The sequence below is a fragment of the Rhinolophus ferrumequinum genome, chromosome 4 (genome assembly GCF_004115265.2).
Source record: "Rhinolophus ferrumequinum isolate MPI-CBG mRhiFer1 chromosome 4, mRhiFer1_v1.p, whole genome shotgun sequence".
Taxonomy (NCBI): domain Eukaryota; kingdom Metazoa; phylum Chordata; class Mammalia; order Chiroptera; family Rhinolophidae; genus Rhinolophus; species Rhinolophus ferrumequinum.
The window spans coordinates 4239996-4253200 of record NC_046287.1 but is presented as its reverse complement, the minus strand read 5'-3'; the positions used below and the strand labels follow the sequence as shown (position 1 = coordinate 4253200).

The following is a 13205-nucleotide window of genomic DNA, read 5'->3' as shown; positions in this document are numbered from 1 at the left end:
AATCTCCCGACAAGACAGCCCCAGAACTGTACATTTCCTGTGATGCAAATGCACACTGTTTGCAAGCAGCCCCACGCCCACCCCAAATCCGGCTCGTCCGTCCCTGTCAGCCTCAGTTCCTGGACCAACAGCTTAACATACCACCTGGGAGCTGGCAGCCCCTGAAGCAGCTCGGGCCCCAGACCCATGGCCTCAGAATCTGCATTTTAGTAAGATCTCCAGAAGGATTCATGTTTTTAAGTCTTAAAAAGCATAGTTCCAGCTGCCTCAAAAAAAGTGGCATGAAACCAAAACCTTAACACAACCTATTTCATCAAGACAGAGGAGCTAAGCAACAAAGTACTAAAAATAAGTAGTTAAGAACTCTTTTCCCTGTTTAAGAGATATTAACGGGCAGAGACTAAACATCACATAGTAAGAGGAAAAAGCAGCTGCCTGTTGACATACGCTGGACTATTCTTACAAAAATGTTTAGCTATATTGTATATAGGCTTTTAAAGTTAGATTTACACTGCCTGGATTGTACCCAATCGTTTCCAGCCTGCAAAAATAAAAATGGATTATTTTTGGATTTGAGAGCTTAACTGCTCCCTACTCGTCCCTTTTTACATATTGCTAAGCAAAGACCAGGGTGACCCAGCATTTCACCAGCGTACTTAAATGTGAAGTCCAAACATCTTTATAAATAACACAAGCTCGTATTTTTCTTATCAAAATGAAAACAAAGAAATAAATATAACACATTCCAATGTAACTAAAATAAATAGCAGAAACATCACTTTGCTTTATGAAAACAGAGTAGAAATTATTATTACCATCACAGACAATAATCCAAATATTATGGCTACTAAGAACAATCACTGTTTTTTTGTCCTTAGAATCCATGAATTTGAGTGACAAATTTTTTTTTTTCTTAAATGAGCATGAGGAAATCTTATTTTCATGAATTTTAACAAGAAGCACTTGAACGACATGAATTTATAATCACGTCCAATATTTTTATATGACAACGTTAGCTCATCAGAAGCAAGAAGAAATTCTGAGATGTTTAAAATAACTCGCAAGTCTGTTTAGTCATCTACGTCCTCATTTATTCATTCAACAACTAAGTGCTAAGTTCCATGTTCAAGCCTGGGTCTTGGGCCATGTCAAGAGACAGATACAATCTGTGCCCTTAAAGAACTTGTAATCACTGACGAGCCAGCCTAGGCTGAAAAGGTGCTGCTTCAATGTTTGAATCATGCTTTGCTTTGTCCTAGCCCCTTGTGCCAAGAAGGTATAGCTGCCTCTAAGTTTTACTACCAAAAATATTATTTACAATTTAACAATTGAAATAAATGTTCCACTTCAATCAAGTATAATGCATGGAATATTACAAAACACTTAGAAAGAAAAAAACACCTGCTTCTAACATTACGTGTTTGTATACTATTCTTTCTTGTTTTGTTGTTATCCAACAAAACCCAAATCAAAGAGTTACACAAAACAGAGGCAGGTGCAGATGGGTGTCTCTCCTCACTGACGGATGCTCTCCGATGGAATGTGATTTAGTAGAGAGTGGGCAGGACTGACCACGTGCAGGACAGAAGCACTTCACCGGACCCAGCTTCACGAGAGCCGGAAACCAGAGATCACACGAAAGCATTCAGTGTCAAGGCTAAGTCTGTACGCCTGGATGCCACCTGAGAGTCTGTGCTGGGTAAAGTACCAGGTGAGGCAGAACTTCAAGGTTCAGGCAGAGAGACTTTCTTTCAAAAGAAGGAAAACCGGTTGAAAAGAGCTAAGAAGTAGATCTATCATGCACCTAAGGCAAGCTGTTATTTCAGTTGACAAAATTACTAGTAGTTACATATTTCTCATTCTCTGGTAAAGAAAAGCCTACAAAGTTTTCTGCAGAGAATGCTTTTTAAAGTATAAGTACTTCAGCAAGGTATAATAATCTGTGGTCAAGTCAAGACAAACTTAAGAATCCAGCCAAAGCAATGAATTTTCAGAGAAATGCATCCAGCGGATCACACATAAAAAGTATCAGGTAGCAAAGGATACAATGTTGTCAATGACAGTTTTCCAAAATGTACAACAGTCTCCTAAAATCCAGCATTTCTTAAGATCAGCTCTCTTCACAAATGAGAATTACCACGAAAGCCTAACTCCCAGAGGGTACCGATGCAGACGCTAACAGAGCTCAAGTAGGATGATACTGGCAAACTACTTTAACTCAGGAATCGAGCTCAGAAAGCCACAAGGAGCAAGAGGTGACAATGCCCCCATCATCACTGATGACCCCCTAAGTGATGGGTAGCTGAAGCCAATTTTCGCAAAGTCCCAGAGAACGCAATCATGTTGAATTTTCTGAGGAGAACGTTAAACTGAGATATTCTGTGCCACTTACCAACGGTGACGTCAGAAACAGAGGTGAAAACTTAGGCACTCAACAGAAAGCCGCAAAGGTCAGAGGATCATGGTGGAACTCTGATTAAAGCTAAGATCTTTTTCTAAAAACGAGTTTTGGATGTGTCCTGGAGGTCCCAGTCAGAAGGCGAGGAAGAGGCAATTTCAGGTTTAAAAAAATTACGACTCAGTTGCCCCAATTAGACGAAACAAAGTGAGGAAGCAGTGTGGCCGGCTCCTCAAGGCCGCACGTCTGAAAGAACAAGTGGGAACAGAGCTGAGCCACCTGATTTGCTCGTGTTCAGCCTTACCCACGTGAACTGCATGCCAAACACCGCACCTTCTGTTTCCACGTACACGGCCTTCATCTAGTTTTATTTGGTTCTGGGGAGCCAATAGATTTAGGTGCTTCACGAGGCCACTGCCAACTCATCATAATAAACCTCGACTGTCTTTCAATTGGCCACGTCACAAGGCTTGAATCATATTTCATGTTGCCCAGCTAGCTAGCAAGACCGGAGCCTCTGATAAGTCCGAGAAGTCAAGAAGTCGCTCTCCACACCCCTCTCCGCCTCTTTACTTCCTGCTCACCTGCTCACGGTCAGCCCTTCTCATCGTCAGACGTGCTGTTTTCGAGGTCTGACAACTTCCACGCAGTCAAATCCAGTGCCCACTTCTGTCCTCCTGCTATTCACCTCTCGGCAGCATCAACACGGCCCAGCACACTCTCCTTCCTCAGACAGTCCTCGTGTGACAGCATCACGCTCTCCCAGTGTCCCACCTGTCGCCCTCGGTCCTCCCCCTTCCCTCGCACCTCTGCATGTGGACACAGCCCCGGGCTTCGTCCTCAGCTCACTGCTCTCCTCACTGCCATGGCTGTGGATGCCATCTGTGGACTCATGTTCCCAAATGAATATTTAGCGCTAAGCTTTGCGCACGCACACACACACACACACACCCCTAATGTGATATGTAGAATCTCTACTTGAATGTCTAATAGGAATCGTACACTCAATATGTATGGATCAGAATTTTTTATTGTACCCCAACCTGAAAAGTTACCCCCCCAGGATTCGTCACCTCAGTAGTGGCACCCCTGAGTTGTTCTACCTTCAGTTGCTCAAGTAAAAATTCTAGGTAGTATGAGCTATCTTGATTTTCTCCTCCACACAAGGTCTCAGCCTTAGGACCTGTGTGCTTGCGTTTTTGTGCCAGGTGAATTATGGAGATTGCGTCTTGCACCTTTACAAAATTAAAGAACAAATTACTAATGTAGAGATCTGAAGTCCGCAAACGGTGATGGACCCCCATTTACAGCAGTTAGTGGCTGCGTCCCAGGCTGACTGCACAGTTGTCTCACTCTAAAAACCAACATCCACGCCTTCGAACCCCACTCACCAGTCATTTCCAGATGACAGTTATGGCCCTGTTCATGCATCTTGTCAAATGTCCTCACAAAGGGCAACACCAAAGCCCTGCATTTTCCAGGCGAGTCAACGTTTTCATATCTGTCCTTAGTCAAAGATTATGGAAGTGGGAAAACGCAGAGCTTCCAGGGCGGGAAGAGTGCACCCAGGGACTTGTCAGGATGAACAGAAGGATGGCAGAAGGAGGGTGAAAGACCCAAACAAGCCGCCCATTTCCTCTGGTCCCCAGACTCAGTTCTACTGCACACAGAGCTCGGGCATTTTTCCGTCACCACCTCACGTGAGAGGAGCCAGGGCTCCAGGTCGTGTGTCAGTCCACACACAGAATCCATGACTTTATCAGCAACAGTGTGTACATGAGGAGAGTGCTGAGACGACTTCTCAGACTCAGTGCCTTAAGAGCACACCTTTGCCCAGGTGTTTCAAGGCAGATGAGCTGGTTTTTGTAGTGTCTCCATCACTAAACACAGAGCCCTTATCTGTTGCAGAAGGTTCTGTACGAGTCCAAGGAGACCGAGGGTGTGAAAATGCTTTTTAAAGCATAAGGACTACAGCAAGGTATAATCTCTGGCCGAGTCAGGAAGAGCTGAGGGGTCCAGCCAATGACGGTTCCAAGACCCACATTGGGGCCTTGGTCAGCGTGGCCCCACTGCGCCTCGCGCACGGATTGCTAGAGAACTTAAGAAAACAGCTCAAAGTCCCCGGTGATAAATGTGGTACACCAAGCACATTCTGTCTAGAAATTATTCTCAGAATGTGTTCAGGAGTTAATCTTCCAACTTCAAGTAAAAACAAACAAGAAAAAAAAGTGTTCAAAGACAGGCTTCCTTCCGAGGGGTCTGGGAAGGCAGCGTGATGTACCAGCGAGAACCTGGGCCGACCATGTGTAATTTTAGGGGAGTGACATATATTCTTCAATGTAAAACGGTGGGCCCAGGCTCCATGAAATACGCATTTCACTCATTGTAACATTTGATTCTATGCTCTCACCAGTAGTCAAACTCGCCGCTTACTGAGTTCACTGCGAGAAAGCCAAAACTAAATCACATTACTTGAAGAAAATGGACCCATCGTGAAATCATTTCTTGATTTATCAAACACTTCATTTTAAAGTGTTCTTTGTCATTAATAGTCAACTGTCCTGAAATGTGCTGCAGGCCTGCTTTAGCTCCTAAACTCTAGATTTGCACTTACAACTCATTTAGCTTAAAAACCCTGTATCAAGCTTTATTCAGCAGCTGTACAGAATTTTTTTAACCTGAAGTTTTTAACCTGAATCCAGGCTGAACTACTCCGCGTCCTTCGGAGGGAGCAGAGCTCTATGCCAACAGAAGCCGGGAGGAAGAAGACAGGTTGTGCGGCCCCCTGTCAAAGGGCAAAGCAGAGCTGTAGGTAAGTGAGGAAAGGAAGGAAATGCTTGGGGAGTGACAGTCAGAATAGAGGAGTATCCAGAGAACTCAAAGAGCACTGGGTCTGAGCCCGATTTAATAGAAAAGCTATAGTCTAAAGGGACGCTTTGGTCAAATCGGTTTCTTTCATTTTCCGACGTGTTACTTCCTGTCTCCCACCAACAGGAAACAGAGCAACTCCTGACACGGTTTTCTATTTCTATGTATCTGCCAGGCAATTCGGCCATAAAGCAGGAAAAACACAAGTTATTCCCTTTGCTGAAAACAGCAGAGGTAACCATGGAAGCTGGAGCTGCTGTAAACATGTAGAAATTGCCAACAACAAAAAAAATCAAGTAAAAATTCAAACTGAATTTTGTTATAAAATCACCATAATTCTTTTTGATATGGCAAACTAGGCCACATACAACCATCTAGTTTTGAAGAACTGCTAGAACTCTACAAGAAATGTCCAGAGAATACCACACAAACACTGAAATAAAAACATTCGCAGGCATGTTTTTCTTGGAGGCAAGTTTATACCTCTAGCCAAAAAGAATAGTTTAAGAATCCCCCAAATTGCATTGGGGACAAGGAAAAAGGAAGAGGACCACAGAAAGAGAGTCATTCGTTTTACATAAAGACGACGTGACCTTAACGTGTACAGGATGGACGCTTCAAACCATGACCTAAAAGGAACTAAGGCCTCTGAAATTCACTGCGAAAGTTAGAAAGTTGCAGATGAGTGTGAAATGGTTTGAGCTTTAGAAATGACTGGGGTCGCTTTATAAATAGCAATGGCAACTATTCTCTCTCTCAAAACAAAAGTTTATCATGGTTGTCCGAATTTGTTTAGAACATTGAAAGAAAGAAGACACGATCATCCTTGTCTTATTTAAGATTGAGACAAACAGGGAAAGACAGTTCATTTCTAAACTTTTGTTTTTCACCTGAAAGGTGTAAGTTAGCAATAATCTATTAAAATCAATAAACATGTCACACCAGCTAGAGGAACATTTGACAGCCATCACAATTACAGCCCACTTTCAGCCCCGGGACACCCGCTCCTTTTCTATTTCCCAGGACCAGTGTTTAGGCACCAACAGTGGTGCATTGGGGAGGCAACGCCTGCAGCTGTTTTCATAGACAGACACAAATCCCAACACTGTTATTCTGAAAATCTGAGTGTGCACTTGCAGAAACAGTACTCTGATGGCTTTGGAGCAAGTTAAACTATGGGAAAATCAGTACGAGGGCGGCGTTGGAGAAGGGGGGCTTCAAGTAATACTGAAATAGGCCAGATGAGGAGAGGGCTTTGCTCAGGCACCTTCCAGGGCTAATGAGGGCGCTCTTCCCACAGCCTACCCAGGCCACCCCATGTTGTCCTCATGCTCCCTTCCTTCCCCAAGGCCCGATCAGTCAGCCTCATGGATTCGTGAGCTGTCACGGGCACCCCTCACTGCCAGGACCCCCGGTCCTTGCGAAGTCATCACTGGTCTATAGCAAAAGTATCTTTTTTCAATTTTAGGGCAAATGCATTCTGCTGGCAATAAAACTCCGGTGACAGTGAACAGTGACTGATGTGTATAGCTCTTTGGGGGGAAGCTCATACGTGACTGCTGGTGGAAGGCTAACATTCATGAAGCTCCCCCTTTTCGTGAAACTGCATGTTTAACTCTCAGGTTTCACACAAGCCTATGAAGGCAGCACTGTCACCAGTCCCATTTCACAAAGGAGGGAACTGTGGCTCGGTGCGATGGGGAATGCCACCACGGCTGCCTGGCCAGAGTTCCCAGCACCCACACGGCCCCACCAAGTCTGCACCCGTTTGTTTTAAGTGGGGGTGGAGATTAACTTTCAGTACGTGAAACCCCTAAATCTGGGACCCACCACATAGTTTGGCACCCAACTCTCCTCTACTGAATTTTTCTTTTTTGTTGTTTCATATCATTATCTTACCAACTTTTAAAACATCGGAAGCCTGAATCTTGTGTTAAAGCTTTGTGGGTCCTCTATTTCAAAATAATCTTGATGTAAATGAACTGTCAATTTGGACACTGTAAATGGTGATAGTAATGGAATGGAAATACATGGGGACCTCTATACAGAACACACATTTTACATATGTGTATGGGTATGTTTTCAGTGTAATCACTTAGATAGTAACTATCTTTTCATTCTGTTCTTAATCTCTAAACAGCTCTTTCATTGATTCCTGTCTTCCTACTAGAAGGTATTGAACATATTAGATACATAAATAAAACATAAACCTGTCACAGGTCACATTTTATAGAAGAACTGCGGCTTAATTAGTGGCTTATTAAGAGAAAAATAATATTAAATTATGAGGCAACTGCTTTACCACTGTTTAAAAACCATTACACTGGTACCTAGAGGGTATTAAGCCAAGTGAAATAAGTCAGATAGAGAAGGACAAACACCATATGATTTCACTTATATGTGGAATCTAAAGAACAAAATAAATGCACAAACAAAACAGACTGATACAGAGAAAAAACTGATGGCTGCCAGATGGGAGTGATGGAGGTGGGGGAGGGGGAGGGCTGTGTGAAAAAGGTGATGGGATTAAGGAGTACAAGTTGGGAGTTACAAAACAGCACAGGGAATATAGTCAACAATATGGTAATAACTATGTATGGTGTCAGGTGGGTACTAGACTTATAGGGGGACCACTTCATAAGTTATATAAATGTCTAATCACTACAGTGGTAAAACTAATAATAAATGTCAAGTGTAATTGAAAAATTTAAAAAGAAGAAAAGCCTTTAAAAATAAATAAAATCACTATAATGGTATATGAAATGTGTTACTTAAAAATAGTAATTTGAATGCCTTTATGCACTGTCATGCTAGCATTAAAACAGGAAGGACTCAGACTTCAGCACCACTGCAGCTCTATCATCTCAGCCCTGCCTCTGTGCCTCTCCGAGGTCCACACAGCTCTATCATCTCAGCCCTGCCTCCACACCTCTCGGAGGTCCATACGGTTGGCCCTACTGTGTAGGTTGGACTAGCTCCCTGCCAGCTTTGCTCAGTGATTACTCATCACAAAGGAACATGAACCGCTTCAGATGATTGGAAACCAAAGGCAATCTATATTATTCTTCCTATAAGCATTTCTTCTGTAATTTTTTTCCTTAATATTCACAGTTGTGTCTTTCTTCTTGCTTACTACCAGCAAAGCCAGTTCTTAAAACTGGAAGTCCCAAATCCAGGTGTTGGCAGTGGGTCTCCATCTGGAGGCTCTGAGGGAGACTCTGGTCCAGGCCCCTCTCCCAGCTCCTGGGGGCTGCGGGAGATCCTTGGCGTTTCTTGGCTTGTCGAGACATCATTCCAAACTCTGCCTCTGCACATGGCTATCTTCCCTGTGTGTGTTTCCAAGCTTTTTGAAAGTGTATTATTACAGAATTTAAACTGTTTAAGTCATCAACTTGGGACACAATGAACCACGCTACTGTGTTTCTCCGAAAATAACACCTAGCCGGACCATCAGCTCTAATGTGTCTTTTGGAACAAAAATTAATATAAGACCCGGTCTTATATTATAGAAAAATAAGACTGGGTCTTGCGTAATATAAGACTGGGTCTTACATTAATTTTTGCTCCAAAAGACACATTAGAGCTGATGGACTGGCTGGGTCTTATTTTTGACACGGTATACGGTGCTTACAGAATTAACACCTTTGTATTGGTGGGAGTAGTACCCTACTTCCCTGAAAATGAGACCTAGCCAGACAATCGTCTGTAATTTGTGTTTTGGAGCAAAAATTAATATAAGACCCGGTCTTATGTTGCATTACATAGTAAAATAAGACCAGGTCTTATATTAATTTTTGCTCTAAAAGACATCTTAGAGCTGATTGTCTGGCTAGGTCTTATTTTTGGAGAAACACAGTATTTGTACCCCCCCCAAAGCTGTCCACAGCCAGAATCTGTGTCCCCAGAACTGTGAATATGTTACCTTCCATGAGTTTATAGATGTGATGAATTTAAAGATCTCAAGATGAGGAGACATCCTGGATTATCCAGGTGGCACCAATGAGACCACGAGGGCCCTAATAAGTGAAAGATGGAGGCAGGACATCACAGGAGATGTGACAACGGAAGCAGAAGTCAGAGTGACATGATTGCTGGAAAAGGCCATGAACCAAGGAATGCAAGTGGCCTCCAAAGCTGGAAAGGACAGGAAACAGATTCTCCCTGGAGCGTCTGGAAGGAACGCAAGCCTGACAACACTTCACCTGAGTCCAGTGAAACCTATTTTGGACTTCTGAAACCATTAGAGCATATAGCTGTGTGGGTTTTAAGCCACTAAATTTGTAGTTATTTGTTATAGCTGTCAGAGGAAACTAATTCAGCATGATGGACCTTTCAGAAGAAGAAATTATTCAAGGTGATGTCACGTTGGCCAGGCTAGTCTGGCAAGGGTCCACTGTGACATTGCTCAACTAGTGGGAGCCACAGGGGTAGAGGCCACTGTGTCAAACAGGCAGTGTCCCTCAGGCCAGACGTGTGGGTCAGGTGAGGCCCGTGCCTGGTTTGTTCCTGGGATGGACCGGGCATCTCGGCTACGTCTTTTCCCAGCACCGGTGGCTCGTCCTCGCTTCATGACATCAGTCTTGGTGCACGGGAAGGAAGGGAACCAAACCCACCATAACCTGTCCCTCCTAAGAAATCATGGATCTTGGTTAAATCATCGTCTCACACCTTCTGCACACGTGCGAGTCCACAACCGCAGGACTAGCCTCTGTGCGTTGCCCTCTGCACCTGCAGCCCCTCCTCGAGAAAGTCGCAGGACTGACCTTCAGGTCCAAACCGCAGCGTGTCCTGCGGCCTCTCCGCCTCCTGCCGTCCAGCCCGCGCTGCAGCTTCTCCAGCGGAACGCGGATGGCAACGACCTAGAAAGCTCACCTGACACCACTCCCGCGTCCTCACGGTGGGTGCTCCAGGCAGCACCCAGCATCCTTTGAAACACACGAGCCAAGTCCTATGGCCCCGACAGGCAGTTTCTGATGGCTCATCACGCACAAAAAAATATCAGACGCTTCTCCATGGACCCCCGCTCCCTTCAGGGCCTTGCTGTCTCGTCTCATCTTCTCTTAATACTGTCTCTCTTGCCTTCTCGCTCCTTCTCAGGCGCACCGTCCCAGCCTGAGGGCTTCTGCCCTCATTGTAGCGGTCCGGTGCCTCCAGGTCTGGATCTGGGTGCCCCTTTCCAGGCGCTGTCTGGGAACGCCAGCCCGACACCGGAGGCCTCGGGCCCTGTGGGAGGCGGGGGCGCGTCTGCTGACAGTGGCGTTTGGGGCTACTCTCCTGGGGGGGACCAGGACCGTGCGCCCCGCGGCCAGCTGGTTCACCAGGCAGTCCGCCCTGCAAGCCAGAGGCATCCAAGCTGCGACATGCGTCATCGCCGCTTCCGGTTGCTGAGCAGATTTCTGTGTGGACGGACTAGTTCGTTTATCCATTCACATGCTCAGGAACATTTGTGTCGTCTCCGGGCTTGGGGGATTATTATTAGCAAAGCTGCTACAAACACTGGTGTACAGATCTGAGGGTGAGCATACGCCTTCGTTTCTCCTAGGCAAATACCGGAGCGGGGTTGCTGGGTGAGCTGTGATGCGCCCGTTTTGACTCCATACGCTTTTCCAAAGTGTTTTGCCGAGTAGACACAAGATTTTCCAGTCCCAGCAGCCACACGTGAGCGCCCAGGCGCTGGGCATCCTTGCTGGAAGATGTCAACCTGTAACCTATTCGGTAACTTAGACTTCCTACTAGGCATGTGGGGGTATCTCACTGAGCTTTTACATCGCAGGTAACGACTTTGAACATCTTTTCAGGTGCTTATTTGCCATCTGCACACCTTAAAGTGCTCAGAAGTATTTTCTGGGTGGTTTTTGCTTGAGTTTGTTTTCTTATTTTTGAGTCTTGAGAGTGAGTCTCTATATACACACTGGATGTAAGTCTTTTGTCATATGAGATCTGCAAATGTTTTCTCCTGGTCATTTTCTAATGTTCTTCAGAGTAAACACTTTTCATTTTGATGAAACATAAGGTGTTAAATTTTTTCTCTTACACATCATGGTTTTGGTGTTGCATCTAAGAACTGTTTGTCTAAACCAAGGTCATGAAGACTCTTCTCCCAGACTTACTTCCAAGACTTTGATCATGTTACGTTTTCATCTAGGATCCATGTCGAGGTAATTTTTGTATATAGCGTGAGGTATAGGTTCATTTTCTTTGCATACAGATGTCCTATTTGTCCAGCACCATTTGTTGAAAAGACTGCCCTTTCTCCACTGAATTGCTCTGCACCTTTGTCAAAACCAGTAGACCATGTGTGTGTGGGTCTCGTTCTGCCCTCTCCGCTCTGTTCCATCACGTCCGTCCTCTGTCAATACCGCCTTGGCCCGACAAAGAATGCCTTCAGATGTCGTAACGTCAGTCCTCCAAGTCTGGTCTTCTCTTTCAAAATTGTTTTAGCTACGCCAGCTCCTTTTTCTCTACATACACATCTTAGAATCAGCTCTCCTACGCCTTCAAAGATTCATCTGGATGTGTTAAATCTACAGATCATTTTGGGGAGGGGGGCATGTTAACTACATGGAATCTGCCAACCAAGAACAGTGTGTCTCTCCATTGAGTTCCTTCATTGTTTCTTAAATCAATGTTTTGTGGTTTTTGGCATTACAGATATTACGCATATTAGGTTAGTTTTACACTTAAAACATGCCAGTGTTGACCTTCTATTATTGTACCCTGACATTCTGCTGAACTCACTAATTAATTCCAAGACCTTGTTGGAGATTTCTTAAAACTGTCTACATAGACAATCACGTTATCTATAAATAGAGTTAGTTTCATTTCTTCCTCTCTAACTTAAATTTCTTTTATTTCCTCTCCTTATGTTACTGTTCTTATACTTTATTCAGTGACTTATGTGACTGAGTGACCCAGGTTCTTCCCTCCAGGCAGAAAGGTCCAGGTGGGGAATCCTGCCTGCGTCCTGGCAGTTTGTTAAATAACATGCTTTCCTTCCCACCTTTCTCACAGGTAGTGGTTAATCCCAAATACTGTGACTGTCAGCGGAGCTTGCATCGGGGGAAAACACTGGCGATACGGAGCAGAAACGTGAAGGCCCCCCGATGGCAGCAGTGAACGCTGGTTCCCAGGTCTGACCTGTCTGACCTGCTCAAAGTCCCAGAAGAACAGGTTGGATATAGAATCAAGCACAGATACATATCCTCACAAAAGAGAAAGAACATTTTTCATCTGGGATATGAGGGAAGGAAGAGCTGACTGATGAAGATACACTGTGAGCTGGACAGACAGAAAACAGGATATTCATTCCTGGAAGATGGAATTATAAACGCGATTCATGCAAGTAAGTGTGGGTCAGAACTAATACATAATAAGGTAAGGTAATCCCCAATTGCCACCAATGCACATAGAACTTTCTGAGAGAATTTCAACTTCATGCCTTTAAGAACTAATGTCTTACACCTCTTGTACCAGAGAGCTGCAGGGTTAAATCATGACGTGGGAAAAAGACCACAGCCATTCTTAAAAACACATCTGTAGTTTCTCTGCATATTATAATACTATTGGTTTAAATCAACACAGTATTGATACAATACATTCTTAGGGGGAGTAGGAAGGAGAGCAGATATACTTAGCAGATGCAAAATAGTAACACAAGTAACAAAGGAACACCACTCTCCTCCCAGTGCAATACTTCAGAGTGACCAGAGGTTGAGGAGCAAAATAAAAATAGAAAGAGTAACAAACAGTTTCAATTTTTAGGACTAATGAAAACAATGATTTAAAAAAATAAAAATAAACTACCTTTAATGCACAGAACTAAGGGCAAGTCATGTTACAGAGAGATATGCGTAAGATAAAACATATCCAAACGGGATTAAAGGAACATGTTTCATCCTAAGTAAACCCATCTGTAAAAACAATCACTGAATTCCTTTGG

At 44.2% G+C, this 13205-nt stretch overlaps 1 protein-coding gene across 6 annotated transcripts in view; it reads right to left on the bottom strand.

The window, feature by feature from the left end:
• MCPH1 (microcephalin 1) overlaps positions 1-13205 on the bottom strand; it is a 262924-nt gene that overhangs the window by 176616 nt on the left and 73103 nt on the right. The gene's annotated exons all lie outside the window — the stretch shown is intronic.